The sequence below is a fragment of the Zingiber officinale genome, chromosome 11A, assembly GCF_018446385.1.
Source record: "Zingiber officinale cultivar Zhangliang chromosome 11A, Zo_v1.1, whole genome shotgun sequence".
NCBI lineage: Eukaryota > Viridiplantae > Streptophyta > Magnoliopsida > Zingiberales > Zingiberaceae > Zingiber > Zingiber officinale.
The window spans coordinates 8,876,755-8,893,085 of NC_056006.1; the positions used below are offsets into that span (position 1 = coordinate 8,876,755).

At 39.8% G+C, this 16,331-nt stretch overlaps 1 pseudogene; it reads right to left on the reverse strand.

Moving 5' to 3' along the window:
- Positions 1 to 365: 365 nt before the first annotated feature.
- LOC122031203 overlaps positions 366 to 16,331 on the reverse strand; it is a 34,049-nt pseudogene continuing 18,083 nt past the window's right edge.

A 16,331-nucleotide genomic window follows, 5' to 3' on the forward strand; every position in this document is an offset into this window, starting at 1 on the left:
AATGTAAAAAATATTCAGTAAAAATAGTTTGATAATTTTTCTTAGAAGTTAGAGTCATAGAAATGGTTAATAGTATCGTTTAACATAGAACCACTACTAAAAAGTACCAAATATCAGTAGTTTCATTAAGATTATTTCTAATAGCTATATCATTAAAAGTGATTTATAGTGGTAGTTATTCAAATTGATGCTAAAACTATTCAGTAAGAATAGTTACAAAATAGTTCTGAAAAAGAAAAGGCAATAAAAACAGTTTAGTTCAAACTGTTGTTAAATTTCAAGAGCAGTATTACAACAACTCTTAATAAGCTCTTAATAAATTGTTTCTATATGGATGTTTTTGTTGTAGTAACATTATGCAATTATTATGAACCGACGATGATAGCGAGGGAGCCGAAGACGAGGAGGGTGACGACGATCTCTTTGATCGTGGGCCAGCTGCGGATGGCGTAGCTAGAGTCGCCCGTGATGATGTCCTTGTCGGAGATGGAAAAATCGTGGCCGACGTAGGCCATCGGAGAGCTTCAATAGGAAGGAGAATGAAAGAGGAGTGAGAGGGAACCGTAGAAGGAAGGTAGGAATTGGTCTACCACCATGCTATTCAGAGACCCTTTTCAATTGATACATCAAATAATTATAATATGTTAGAATGTATACTAAAATCCTATTTTTTGTAAACATTTATTTTAAAATAAAGAATCACATTGGTCAAAAATATCTACATTTATGTTAAGTGTAGTTGTTCAATTAATTTATATTGTAGATAACATGGTGTGTGGTGTCACACACAGAAGATCATGTTATTAGTTCTTTATAAATTATAAATAGTTGCTCACGACTAAGATGAAAATAAACAAACCATTAGAATAGTCGTAGTGTAATTAGGTATTAGTTTATCTTGACTAATAAATTATACTAGTACACTCTAAGTGTATTGAGTAGGACCAATTAAGGTAAGTTTTTTTTATACTGACTTAATAAAAGAACAAGACCTTAGTTTTTATGAAAGTGTGTGCTCTTAGTCCTAATATAATAACAAGCGCTATATTTAGTATTTATTTCTTTGACTTATCAAAGGGTGAGAGTTAGCTCGATAAATCAATAGGCACGATAAGTTGGGAAATGATATTACTTATAGTGTGTGTTATTGATTATAGAAAGAAACTGTGTCCTAGTAATCTAGGTTGAGAATGACCCCAAGAGGAGCTCATAAGGATTGTCATGTTAAACCCTATAGGTGGGCTTAGTCCGACATGACGATGAGGTTGAGTGGTACTACTCTTGGAGCTAGATGTTAATTAAATGAGTTATCAGTAACTCATTAAATTAATAGGCATTCGATATCCTAAACACAGGGAGACTAACACACTCATGATAAGGAGCCCATAATGTAATTTGGGATTGGTGTGGTAGTGCAATAATAAATCTCTAGTGGAATGAATTATTATTGATGAACTTGAGTTGTGTGTTCGGGGCGAACACGGGATACTCGAGCTCGCCGGGAGGCCAAAACTAATTTCGCCTCTAGGTCCCTGTCGTAGCCTCATTAATGTCTTAAATCCACTCATGAAAAGTCCATCTTGTTGTCCAAGAGAGGGCCGGCCACTTCCTCCTCAAAGGGGTCGGCCCCTTGCTTTGTGCCCAAGCAAGAAGGGGGTCGGCCACAATATTCAAAATATAGGGGGTGTTTTGAATTTTTAAAATCTTCTCTTTGTAGATATCTACAAGTTTTAAAAGAGGAATTTTAAATTTACAAAACTTTCCTTATTTGAATTAAGCCACATGGTTTAAAAGAAAGTTTTAAAAGTTTTAAAACTCTCCTTATTTAACTATCCTCATGGTTTTTTAAAAGAGAGTTTTAAATTTAAAACTTTCTTTTTTTTGTAACCATGTTAAAAAAGGAAATTTTAGAAGAGAAGTTTTAAATTTTAAAACTTTGTTTTAATTTTTAAAACTTTCCTTTTTTAACATCCACTTTAGAAAATTAAAATAGAGCTTGTAAAATTTTATAAGAGCTTTTCTTCTTTGCTTATAAAATTTTTACAAAAGTTATTTTCCTTCTTTTAATGGGTCGGCCACCCTTGCTTGGTGCCCAAGCAAGGGGTCAGCCAATCAATCATTCAATTAAGAGGAACAAAAAAGGAATTAAAAAAGAGGAAAGGAAAAACAAGAGGAAGATTTTAATTTTTGTAAAAATCTTTCCTTATTTGCTTTGGGCAAGTAATATAAAAGAAGGGGAGGAGATGCCTCATAAAAAAATCAATTCTTATTCTCTTGTTGGTGCTCTCTCTTGTGGCCGGCCCTCTCCCTTTCCTTTCCCCTTACTCTCTTTATATAACGACCCAACCCCTCGGCCCAACTGGCGACCCATTTGGCGACTCCTTGGCGGTCCCTTGGGCGGCTAAACTGGCGGCCCAAATTGGCGACCCCTTATGTCGTCGACCAACGACCTTCGGCCGTGCCGTTACTCACTAGGCCTTCCCACCCCGGGCCAGTGGATTTTTGTCTTCCCCAGGATTCGAACTCTAGACCTCCAGGCTAAATACTAGAGTTTATGAATCCTGGTAGCCAAGTGAGTGGCTACCAGGATTCATAAACTCTAATACTTAAGCCTGGAGGTTTAGAGTTCGAATCCTGGGGGAGGCAAAAATTCACTGGTCAGGGGTGAAAAGTCCTAGTGAGTAACGACACGGCCAAGGGTCGTCGGTCGACGACATTAGAGGTCGCCAAATGGGCCGACGACATAAGGGGACGCCAGTGGACCGCAGCAAGGACCGCCCAAGAAGCTAAAGGGTCGGGTCGTTACAATAAAAAAATGACACAAGGGTCGCCCAAGAGGTCAAAGGATCGAGTCGTTACAATAAAAAAGGCGCATTTTTATTGTAACGTCACGGCCCCTTGGCCCCTTGGGCGGCCACACTAGCGCCCCAATTGGCAGCCCCTGATGGTCCCTTGGGAGGCCACAATGACGGCCCAACTGGCGACCCCTTATGTCGTCATCCGACGACCCTCGGTCGTGTCGTTACTCACAAGGACTTCCCACCCCTGGGCAGTGGATTTTTTCCTTCCCCAGGATTCGAACTCTAGATCTCCAGGTTAAATACTAGAGTTTATGAATCATGGTAGCCAAATAAATTGTCACGCCCCGGGGGAGTCCTTGTCCGAAGAAATTTCGGCAGCATCTCCCCTGTACAGCTGACAATCTGAAACTTCTACAATGCCCTCAGGGCCACATATACATCGGCCAACACGGCCGGAACAATAATAATAATAAAACATAACACATCCAAACATCCACGTAGTTTAATAGTGAACAACTAAAGCAATGATAAGAAGACTCAAAAACAACCCTACTCAACTACACTCATAAAGCTCAAAACATATTTCCTACTCCACTACACCCATAAAGCACAAATCCGACGGAATAAATCCACTCACCTCTTCTGCCGTCTAGGCAGGCATGCAGTAAAACAAATCCGAATGAAAGTCACCGACAATATCCATATAGTAAACTGATACAAGTCCAGATGTATCAAAACAGCATAAGTCTAATAAAGGAGAAAAACCAAAAGACCAACAAACATCCTCGTGGTTTGCAGGGGACTAGCGATTGGAACTCTCCGGACAGCATCAACCTGAAAATAAGAACGGAGGAGTGTGTGAGTCCAACACTCAGTGGGTAACAACTGATATGCATAATAAAGAAAATAACAACCAGCACTAATCATGCGTACAGTCTCCTGATACAAGAAGGGTAAATGCAACTGAGATAAGCAGGAGAAAACTGTACTAACCAGGACCAGGGTATAAGTACAACAAGGTCGTCAGACCGAGAGGTATCAAAATCCTATATGCATGTCAAACATATGCATCCATCTAAATGCAACAAATAAATGCAGCAAACACAAGCAATAAATGCATCATGCATATGATGTCAATGTCATGGTCACCCCTGATGCCAGTCAGCCATCTCACACACAATGGTGAGACCGAGTGGGTAGGACTGTGACAACCGTGCACTCTGCCATCACTACTCCTGGTGAGTGACCGAGTGGATGGGATGCTGTCAGAGTACACCTATACTCCTACCCCAAATCATAAATGGGGGAGCTCAATGCTCTCATCTCCCGGTACACGATGGCGGGGAGGAATCTCTGCCGGCTACCACGCTGCGTCACACTACCCATGAGCGGACAAACGGAGCCAAACAAAGTCCAACCACCTGTCGGCTACCACGCTGCTACATTAAACCAGCGCAGCAAACAGAACAGAACTGTCTGCCGGTTACCACACTGAGTCACTAGACCAACGGAGCCAAACAGCAGAACTGTCACACACCTGTTTGATATACCACTAACCCATGAGTGGTGGTGTGTGCAGATACATGTAACTGGCGATGTGCTCGACAATAATGAAGTAGACTATCGCACAGTATGCAATCATGTGAGATGATGCATGACACTAAACATGGCAATATTTTGAACAGCATAGCAATATCCATATATAAATATAAAATGTGTACCATAGGACAATGAACCAAATCAAAGGTACACAGATCAGATAAGGTATCAAAAACCCTAGGTCCTGAACATAATAAATAACATGGTTGTGTCACTACCTCTATAAGCATGTATAATCAGGTAAATACTAACATGATGTGTATAACAAATAAACAAACAAGCATGTAACAGATCGGGTAGTGATCAACCGAAACAAATAAGAAACACAATCATTGCTATTTGTTAGAAATATTACTATGCATATCAAATGACATAAAGTCAAAGTACTCGCCTCCAATCAAAAAGTCAAATCTGGTCCAAATACGACGTCAAGATACTCGTCTCGCGTCAAAGTCCTGTGTCACCAATATAAATATATTTTATTTAGCTACAATTTACATAAATATCTAAATAAAATTCTTAAGAACTATTTAGGGCAAAACCCTAAACCAACCTCCTCAACCTGCCTAAATTAAATTCAAATCATACATAATTCAATCTATACCTCTAATCAAGCTATACATGATCATCTAACTACAAAACATATCAAATCCCTACCCCCTTACCTCGATTCGCAGCCGTGCTTTGTACTGGAATCCAAGGTTTGCTGTTGGAATACTTCACAGCAAAGCCTTCCTCTCCCTCACAGCCCCTGAATGTTGATGCACAGTACACAACACCCTACTGCAAATCCTTCCCTACGGTTCAGTTCAAGGTGAAGTCAAGATAGAGATCACAAATGCAACAACAATAACCTAATCTTACCTCAACAGGGACCTAGGACACAGAGGAAAGGCTCGGCAGAACCTGGTGGCCGGCGACAGTGAGGTGCAGAGGTGCGGCGGCGGCTGTAACCCAAAACTAGGGCACGGCACAGTAAGGGAAGAGAGAAGAGATGGCCAGCGATGGTCGGAGAGCGCACAACGGGTTACAACCGGCTCTCGTCGCTAGGGTAGAGGGAAGGGGCTCTGCTCGACGATCGACGCTAGGGCTCGGGCACAGAGGAGGAAACACTTCGGCGAGGCATCTGCGGTAGGGCGCCGGCGCTAAAGATCACTATTGCGAGGGGCGAGGGGCGACGATGGCTAGCTAGGGCACAGTTGTGCCAATAAGAAGAGGATGAGGAATGAGAGGTAGGCTCAGGGAAGGAAGAAGGAGAAGAGAAGAGATGGGCACGGCTTAATCGCGAGGCAAAAATGGAACCGTCGCGGCACCGGTTAGGGCACGTGAGGAGAAGGCGCGGGCGGGCGGGCTCGGCACGCGGGGGAAGAAGCACAGGGAAAAGAAATAAAAAAACAAAAAAAAAAGAGGAAATATAAATAATTAAACATTTCCTCGTTAAACGGGGTAGCCTAAACAGGCTTTACCGGGACGTAAATTTTATCCCTGTAACTCATCCATACGGTCTCTGAAAAATTCCCAGAAAATTTCTAAAATTTCGAAAAATTCCCTTATCATTATTCCTCATTTTTTTAGTATTTTACACTTTTGTTCCTTGGTGGTGGTTGTGGCCGAAACTTAGAGAAGGAGGAGAATCTTTTGGGTGGTGTTCATCTTGGAGGATCGTCGCCCACACAACGTCCAAGAGGAGGCGAGGAATACGGCAGAAGATCAAGAGGTCATTGTATACAAAGAAAGGTATAACTAGTAATTATTTTCCGTATCATGCTAGTTTTTCTTTGTATGAATTCCAAACACAAGAGACATTAAATTCTAGTTTTTCGAATTTATAATTCGAGTTTGTATTTTTTTTTTGTTTTTCGAATTTGTGATTCGATTGTTCCTTTTGGTTAAACCTAGAGTTATATAAGGAAATTAAATATTAGATTTCCTTAAAAGGCTTTGTTTAGGCGGTGGTGGATGATCTCATATCCAAGAAGGACTAGTGCCTCGCCATGCAGTCCTGGAAGCCAATTTTGAAAATTAATATTTAATTGAATTTATAACATAGGTAGATTTGGATCAATAGTGTTAAGTTCTAACTTGCGATCCAAGTCTCAACCAATAAGAACAGATAAGTTAAATTCGGAATCAATAATGTAAAGTTCTGTTTGCAATTCCTAATTTAATTTCTAAAGAACACAATAGGTTATTAGGAAAGGTTTGACACTTGTACAAAATTTTTGTACAGTGGAACCGGTATGATCTTCCTAGGACTAACCAACAAATGGTATTAGAGCTAGGGTTTGCCTCTGTGTGTTTGGTTTTCAGATAGATTATGCACATGTCATACATAATTTAGGCAGGATAATAGTAGGATGTGCTAACTTTTTTGTTGCAAACTCCAACTATTATGGCATATAAATATTGTGTGTGATTGGACCCTTGGACATGTCAAGGGCATCTTGTTGTGTGTGCATGATTGTAATATTAAATATAGTAGGAGCTGTATTAGTTATTAGTATGTTACTTTTTTGTTTCGATCTAGATTACATGTACATTTCTTTATGGAATATAGGATCGATATATGTAAAATTCTATTTTTGTCGCGGATCGTATCCTTACGAGGCGTGGTACTTTTGGAGCACCAGAGGCGCAGCGATAAGAAGCAAGATAAATGCGACGACTAGACCCGATGGCAGTGGCTAAAGATGACAGCAGCTAGGGTTGGAGCACACGGAGAACAATGATGGAAAAGGTCATAATAGTTGGAAAAGTAATTTTCAAATTTATTGCTTTTATTTACTGTGATATGTGTGTGTGCATGTGATATATGCTAGCATAGGTTAAAATTCCTCATCTTAAATAACAAGTGGGAGAGGAATTTTTAAATAAATTCTACGGTCTCCATTACTAGTTTGTAAGTGATGCAACAAACTTGTGTGTTGGCTCTGAGTGTCTCCCTCCACAATAGATGGGTTTGTTGCGGATCACTAGATCAAATTTCCTTTATGGATGGTTATAGGAAATTATTTAGGAACGTGTGATCTTCTCCAACTAAAGGGGCACAATCCTATTTAATGGACTAAGTATCAAGTAATGGTATGCACTTAGACGCATTCAATAGTATCTTCTCCAACGGAGTCACTGCTATTGTTTTGCGTGACCAAAGTAAAACCAACTATTAATTTTATTTGTCATAAAGTTAGGATGACAAGATAATAAAATCAATGGGTAAGACCCTCCTCTTACAAATGTTGAATTTGTATACGTCCACACTAACGTGGCATGCAATATTCACGGTGTTTTGAGGTGTTGGTAAATTTAAATAGTATTGTTTGAGGAATCAATATTATTCTAAATTTAGAGTCCTAACTAAAGTTAATTTTGTGATTCTTAAGATAACTTTCAATCCACTGGTCATCATACTAAAAGAGAACAAACTTACTGGTCCTAACTATATAGATTGGAAAAGAAATATGGACATTGTTTTTACTGCTGAAGGCTATAAGTTTGTACTGATAGAGGTTTGCCCTAATGTGCCTAATGGTGAATCTACTTAAGAGGAGATTGAGAATCATAGGAAATGGGAAAAGGCAGATGAGATAGCGCAGTGTTATATTTTGGCTTCAATGTCAAATGTGCTACAATATCAGCATCAGAATTTACCAACAGATTATGATATAATGAACAATCTCAAGGATCTCTTTGGTCACCAAGATCGGGCCGCTAGGCAAGAAGCTATGAGAAAATTAATGACAGCCAACATGCAGGAGGGGACTCCCGTAAGGGATCATATCCTTAAAATGATGGCTTGTTTGAACGAAATACAAATCCTTAGAGGAGAAATCGATGGGAAAACCCAGGTCGATATTATTCTCCAAACGCTACCCAGAAGTTTTGAACATTTTCGCCTGAACTATAATATGAATAAAAAGATGTATTCATTGGCAGAACTACTGACAGAACTTCAAGCAGCAGAAGGACTATTCCGTCATAATTCTCAGATTCACTATGCTGAAAATGGTTCTACTTCTAAACCGAAAGTCAAGAAGAAGAAGAAGAAACAGGTTATCTCAGCAAAGAAGGTGAATAAACCTCTAGGTACGGGACCTAAAGCTGGAATGAAGAAGCCGAAGGGTAAGTGCTTCATCTGCAAGCAGTCAGGACATTTGAAGACAGACTGTCCTCGTAGGAAAGAGAACAATAAAGGTATATCTCATTCTCTAGTAGTTGAAACATGTTTAGCGGTATTATCTACCAGCACCTGGTGTGTAGATACGAGAGCCACTAATTATGTCTGTAATTCTTTGCAGGGGTTCCAGGAAACCCGACGACTATTTGAAGGAGAAATAACTGTCTACATGGGCAATGCTACTAAGGTGGCGGCTGTTGCAGTGGGAGACGTCTACTTATCTTTTGATAGGAATAGAAGTTTAGTTTTAAGAAATTGTCTTTATGTACCCAGTTTTAGAAAGAATTTAATTTCAGTTTCTAAACTGTATTTGGATGGATATTCTATTTCTTTCAATAACAATGTGGTTATAAAGAGAAATAGGGTTATTATATGTTCTGGTGCATTGGTTGACAATTTATATACTTTAAATCTAATTTCTCACACAAAGCAACAAATGACAATTAATAATGCATCTTCTAACTCTAATAAGAGAAAAGAATCTTCGGAAATGAACCAAATATATCTTTGGCATCTAAGGCTTGGTTATATTAAATTAAGTAGGATTCAAAGGCTTATAACCGATGGACTCTCAGGTTCATTAGAGTTGGAAAATTTTCCAACCTGTGAATCTTGCTTGGAAGGTAAAATGACCAAGAGACCTTTTAAGGCCAAGAGGTATAGAGCCAAAAATGTGTTAGAATTGGTTCATTCTTATTTGTGTGGTCCTATGTCTATCCAGGCAAGAGGTGGTTATGAATACTTTGTCTTCTTTATAGACGATTATTCAAAATACGGATACATTTACCTGATGTGCCGCAAGTCTGAATGCTTTGATAAGCTCAAAGAATACAGGGCTGATGTGGAGAAACGTCTTGATAAAAGTATCAAGACACTACGGTCTGACCGTGGTGGCGAATACCTCTTTGGAGAGTTTAGGAATAACTTATCAGAAATCGGGATCCAATCCCAATTGTCTGCACCTGGTACACCCCAACAGAATGGTGTGGTAGAACGAAGGAATAGGACTCTTATGAAAATGGTTAGATTGATGATGAGTTATTCAGAATTACCAAATTCGTTTTGGAGATATGCTCTGAAAAAAGCAATGTACATTCTGAATATGATACCTTCTAAAACAGTTCCTTCTATTCCCATGGAATTGTAGAATGGGCGTAAGCCTAGTCTGAATCATATCCGGATATGGGGTAGTCCAGCACATGTGTTGAAGGGAGATACTGACAAGTTGGAATCACGTACAGAAGTTTGTCTGTTTGTGGGATATCCTAAGGGAAAGAAAAGTGGTTTTTTGTATAATCCTAAAAATCAGAAGATCATTGTTAGCACCAATGCTCGATTTTTAGAGGAAGATTATGTAATGAACCATAAGCCCATGAGTGAAATTGTTCTATAAGAAATAAGAGAGGACACATCTACTTTAGTGCCAACAGTACAAGATGAAGTACCACAAGAGACTGCAACACGTGTCACACATAATACACAACCGCAGATAGTGTCTTATCGTAGTGGGAGGGTTATAAGGCAACCTGAGAGATTCATGTTTATGGGAGAATCTTCGGACTTGATCCCGGGTAAACATGAACCTGATCCCCGGACATATGATGAAGCACTCCAAGATAAAGATGCAGTATCTTGGCAAAAAGCGATGAATTCTGAAATAGAATCCATGTATTCTAATAAGGTCTGTGAGCTTATAGAACCACTAGATGGTGTAAAAACCGTTGGGTGCAAGTGGATCTACAAAAGGAAAAGAGGGACAACCGAGAAGGTAGAAACCTTCAAAGCAAGGCTTGTTGCGAAAGGGTACACTCGAAAAGAGGGAATCAATTATGAGGAGACCTTTTCACCGGTAGCTATGCTTAAGTCTATCCGGATACTCTTATCCATTGTCGCTCATATGGATTATGAGGTTTGGCAAATGGATGTCAAGACAGCTTTCCTTAACGGAAGTATTGAAGAAAACATCCATATGAAGCAACCAGAGGAGTTCATTGAAAAAGGCAAAGAGCATCTAGTGTGCAAGCTGAATCAGTCCATTTATGGACTGAAACAAGCTTCAAGATCTTGGAAGATCCGGTTTAATGAAGTAATCCAGTCATATGGATTCAGTGTCCGGATGAGTCTTGTGTATACAAGAAGTGTAACGAAAACGTGGTGGTATTTCTTGTATTATACGTAGATGACACTTTGTTAATTGGCAACAATGTCAAAGTATTGTCGGACGTAAGGGTATGGTTGTCCAAACAATTCGATATGAACGACTTAGGAGAATGTGCACACATTCTTGGGATCAAAGTCATAAAGGATCGCAAGAAAAGGATGTTGTGCTTATCTCAAGCTTTATATATAGATACTATCCTTGCTCGTTTTAGCATGCAGAACTCCAATAAAGGTTTCTTACCTTTTAGGCATGGAGTAGCTTTATCTAAAGAAATGTCTCCGAAAACATCAAAGGAGATAGAGGACATGAAGTCAGTTCCTTATGTTTCGGCTGTGGGAAGGCTAATGTATGCAATGTTGTGTACGAGACCGGATATCTGTTCTGTCGTGGGCATGGTTAGCAGATATCAAAGTAACCTTGGACAAGGACATTGGACTGCTATAAAGCATATATTGAAGTACCTGAGAAGGACTAGAGATTATATGCTAGTTTACGAAGCAGATAATATGCTCCCTGTGGGTTACACGGATTCAGACTTCCAACCAGATAGGGGCAATAGTAAGTCTACATCAGGCTATGTGTTTACTTTAGGAGGTGGAGTCATTGCATGGAGAAGTGTTAAGCAGAAATGTGTTTCTGACTCAACCATGGAAGCTGAGTATGTGACAACCTCTGAGGCAGCCAAAGAAGTTGTATGGCTCAGGAACTTCCTAATGGACTTAGATGTGATTCCTGATTTACTCAAAATCATTACAATTTATTGTGATAATAGCGGTGTAGTTGCAAACCCGAAGAAACCACGCGCCCATAAGGTGAGTAAACATATAGAGCGCAAGTACCATCTGATACGAGACATCGAGAAGCGAGGAGAAGTTGTCGTCGCCAAGATTACATCAGCGGATAACCTAGCAGATCCTTTCACTAAAGCCCTTCCGGCGAAAGCTTTTGATCGGCATGTGGAGGGGATGGGAATCAGATGTATGGCAGCAGATATGGCAGTTTAGTCTTTTAGTATAAGTGGGAGATTGTTAGAGTGTATACTAAAAGCCTAGGTTTTGTAAATATTTATTATGAAATAAATAATCACATTGGTCAAAAATATCTATATTTATGTTAAGTGTAGTTGTTCAATTAATTTATATTGTAGATAACATAGTGTGTGGTATCACATACAGAACATCATGTTATCAGTTCTTTATAAATCATAAACAGTTACTCACGACTAAGATGGAAATAAACAAACCATTAGAATAGTCGTAGTGTAATTAGGTATTAGTTTATCTTGACTAATAAATTATACTAGTACACTCTAAGTGTATTGAGTGGGACCAATTAAGGTAAATTCTTTTTATACTGACTTAATAAAAGAACAAGACCTTAGTTTTTATGGAAGTGTGTGCTCTTAGTCCTAATATAATAACAAGCACTATATTTAGTATTTATTTTTTTGACTTATCAAAGGATGAGATTTAGCTCGATAAATCAATAGGCCCGATAAGTTGGGAAATGATATTACTTATAGTGTATGTTGTTGATTATAGAAGGAAATTGTGTCCTAGTAATCTAGGTTGAGAATGACCCCAAGAGGAGCTCATAAAGATTGTCATGTTAAACACTGCAGGTGGACTTAGTCCGATATGACGATGAAGTTGAGTGGTACTACTCTCGAAACTTTGTTAGTAACTCATTAAATTAATGGGCATTCAATATCTTAAACACAGGGAGACTAACACACTCATGATAAGAAGAAGCTCATAATGTAATTTGGAATTGGTGCGGTAGTGCAATAATAACTCTCTAGTGGAATGAGTTATTATTCATGAACTTGAGTTGTGTGTTCGGGGCGAACACGGGATACTCGAGCTCGTCGGGAGGCCAAAACCAATTTCTCCTCTAGGTCTCTGTCGTAGTCTCATTAATGCCTTAAATTCACTCATGAAAAGTTCATCTTGTTGTCCAAGAGAGGGTCGGCCACCAAGCCATGAGGGCTGGCCACTTCCTCCTCAAAGGGGTCGGCCCCTTGCTTGGTGCCCAAGCAAGAAGGGGGTCGGCCACAATATTCAAAATATAGGGGGTGTTTTGAATTTTTAAAATCTTCTCTTGGTAGACATCTACAAGTTTTAAAAGAGGGATTTTAAATTTATAAAACTTTCTTTATTTGAATTAGGTCACATGATTTAAAAGAATGTTTTAAAAGTTTTAAAACTTTCCTTTTTTAACCATCCACATGGTTTTTGAAAAAAAGAGTTTTAAATTTAAAACTTTTATTTTTTTTGTAACCATGTTAAAAAAAAAAGAAATTTTAAAAGAGAAGTTTTAAACTTTAAAACTTGGTTTTAATTTTTAAACTTTGTTTTAATTTTTAAAACTTTCCTTTTTTAACATTCACAATAGGAAATTAAAAGAGAGCTTGTAAAATTTTATAAGAACTTTTCTTCTTTGTTTATAAAAATTTTACAAAAGTTATTTTCCTTCTTTTAAGGGGTCGACCACCCTTGTTTGATGCCCAAGCAAGGGGTCAGCCAATCAATCATTCAATTAAGAGGAGAAAAAAAAGGAATTAAAAAGGAGTAAAGGAAAAACAAGAAGAAGATTTTAATTGTTGTAAAAATCTTTTCTTATTTGCCTTGGGTAAGTAATATAAAAGAAGGGGATAAAAGAGCTCATAAAAAAATCAATTCTTATTCTCTTGTTGGTGCTCTCTCTTGTAGTCGGCCCTCTTCCTTTCTTTTCCCCTTGCTCTTTTTTGTTCCTTGGTGGTGGTTGTGGTCGAAACTTAGAGAAGGAGGAGAAGCTTTTGGGTGGTGTTCATCTTGGAGGATCGTCGCCCACACGACGTCCAAGAGGAGGCAAGGAATACGGCAGAAGATTAATGTGAATAGAAAAATCTTGGAATTACTAATAAATCTTGGAATTATTTTTAATGTGAATAGAAAAAAAATTATTAACATAAATACATTTTAGGCTTCACAAAGTTAGTTAGTAAAAGGGGAGATTTTTTAATAAAATAGTAAGATAATAAGATATATAGGAAATATTGAAAATAATATATTTTTCCATAGTTTCTGTATTTATATATAGATATAATAAATTTTTTTAACAAATACAATTAGGGAAAACAATTCCCTAATTTGTTATATATATACAGGCTAAATATTAAAAATAATATATTTTTCCATAAGTCCTACCTCTTGAGATTTCTTTGATGATTGATCATGATATGCAGGACTCGTCTTCTTAGCTGTTGCCGTTGAGCGATAAGTGTCGGTGTTGTGCCGTCGGCAATACGACCAATTGTTCGATGATGCCGTGTTGTTTTGCCATCCGTTGCAACTCACCGGGCAAGCCTTCAGATACCTGTGCTTTCATTCCCCAGGCTTGCAACTGCAACTCCTGCGAATCGATCGAGAATAAGTGTGTCGATGTGTCGGAACCTGTGAGGCAAACTTTCGAGACTCAGACTTATCTTGCTTTCCATGTTGTCTTGTCTTGTTAACCAATTCGACCTTTTCTAAGCTTGGAAAATAAAATTGTTTTCAAAGTTTGTGAGTAACGAATAATAGAAACAAGAAACGGACTTAGAGCAAGATATATTCTGTTACATATAAATAATCTGTCGGAGATTTTAGGGATATTAGCTTAATTTAAATAGCATTGATTTAAATTCAACTTATAGTAGAGATGACCTGAACGGATAATCTCAAGCTGCCAGCAGGGGCTGGTTTCTACTCCGAGTCGAAGAATTGCTGAGCAAGAAGATCGGCTGAGCCACTAGTCTGTGTTACCGAGCGGACGGATCGGCCGAGCAGAGGGCGGATCGGCCGAGCAGATCGGTCGAGATGAGGTCGGTCGGTCGGTCGGTCGACCGGGTCGGCGGGTCGGTCAGTCAGCCGGGTCGGTGGGTCGGTCTTCCGGGTCGGCGGGTCGGTCGGTCGGCCGGGTCGATCGATCGGTTGGGTTGGCGATCGGCTGGGTCGGCGTGCAGCAGAACAGGTCTTGACAGAAAGGAAGACCAGGTCTGTTTAGAGTAGAATGACCAAGTCTGTTCAGAGCATATCTGCAGAACAGAAGACCAGGTCTGCAAAGCAGTCTCGAAAGAGCAATAAGGTCGGGCAAAATCCCGACCGGGCAAGCTGACCGAGACCTGCAAGTAGCAGTTTCCTTGAAACAGATTCGCCCCCACCTCCGGCTGTGCTTCGAGGCTTATTTGGGAGGTCTGTTTCCCAAGATACAACGGTCTGACGGCGAACTCCACCAAGCACCGGTGGTCACGGCGAACTGAGTGGTACCCGAAAGCTACCGCGGGCAATCTGTCTAGCAGGAGTTGCACGACAGAGAAGGGGAATGAGGAGAGCTTTTTATTCCTTTTGCTGTGTTATCTGCGTAACCTTTTGCCTGAGGTCGCAGCCTCCTTATATAGGAGTTCAAGACCAAAGGACACCATTAATGATCATTACTCAACGTCAGCTTTTCACTTGGCCGTTTTGATTATGCATTAATTTTCCTTTAATGCATCCGTTACACAAGCAGCAAAAAGATATATGTGGCAAAATGTTGGTTGTTCCGCTTGGGTAAATTTTTGCCCCGACCGGTCCGGCATTCGTGTGCGCAAGTCGCGCTCACGCACGAGTCAACTTGGTTCAATGCAATTCGGACCCTGGATTTGTACCCCCCCTACGCACCCACGCGTGAGAGAGAGCCTCTCCCCATGCATTTGTTCACATCCTCAATTCATGTGAATCAATATAAACCAACAAACTTGCCTTGAAACTTCCAATGTGGGACTAAAGTCCCATTCACAATGGAGCTTCTTCTCTTCCACCTCTTCTCCATTTACACTTATTCAACAATCCCCCACATAAATGGAGATAGGGTATGTGATAGCATTCAGTAGTTGAGTCAAGTATAGGATAAGTAGGGTTTACCCTTTCAACCTTCCCTTGTGAAGATCTGGTTGCTTACTGGCTGATAGTAGACACGATGTCCTTGAACTATACTGCCGTCTGTGTAAGCAGTTACAAATCTCACCCAAGACTCTCCCTGATACAACTCAGTTCTCATGAGTGTGTTCGTTCTTGGCCATGAACACGCCTGGTTCTGTGAGAAGCTCTAAGAATTGTGCCTCCAATTCTCTTCGAAGCGGCCCCACTTCTTTCTTACATAGGTGATGCCTCAAGAGTTACCATCTACTCTTTTCGACCATTAAAAGCTCATTAGCTTATCCTGCTCTAGTCACTGTTTCAATGGGCTACCCCCCCTCCGCAGTGTGTCTAGTCAGTGCAGATTAGTTGTCCCTTTGAACCTAGTTCTTGGGATCTCCAGTCAGCATAGGTTGGGTGTCCTCTGCACTGATCACTGACAACGGCACCAAGCCCATTCCCTATGATGAGCTTGCTACTAACTCTCGATTTAACCCCTTGGTTAACGAATCCGCTAGGTTATCCTTTGACTTCACATAGTCAATAGTGATAACTCCAGTTGAGAATAGTTGTCTAATGGCATTATGTCTTCGACGTATATGTCTAGACTTACCATTATACAGATGGCTCTGTGCTCGACCGATTGCTGATTGGCTATCGCAATGTATGCAAATCGC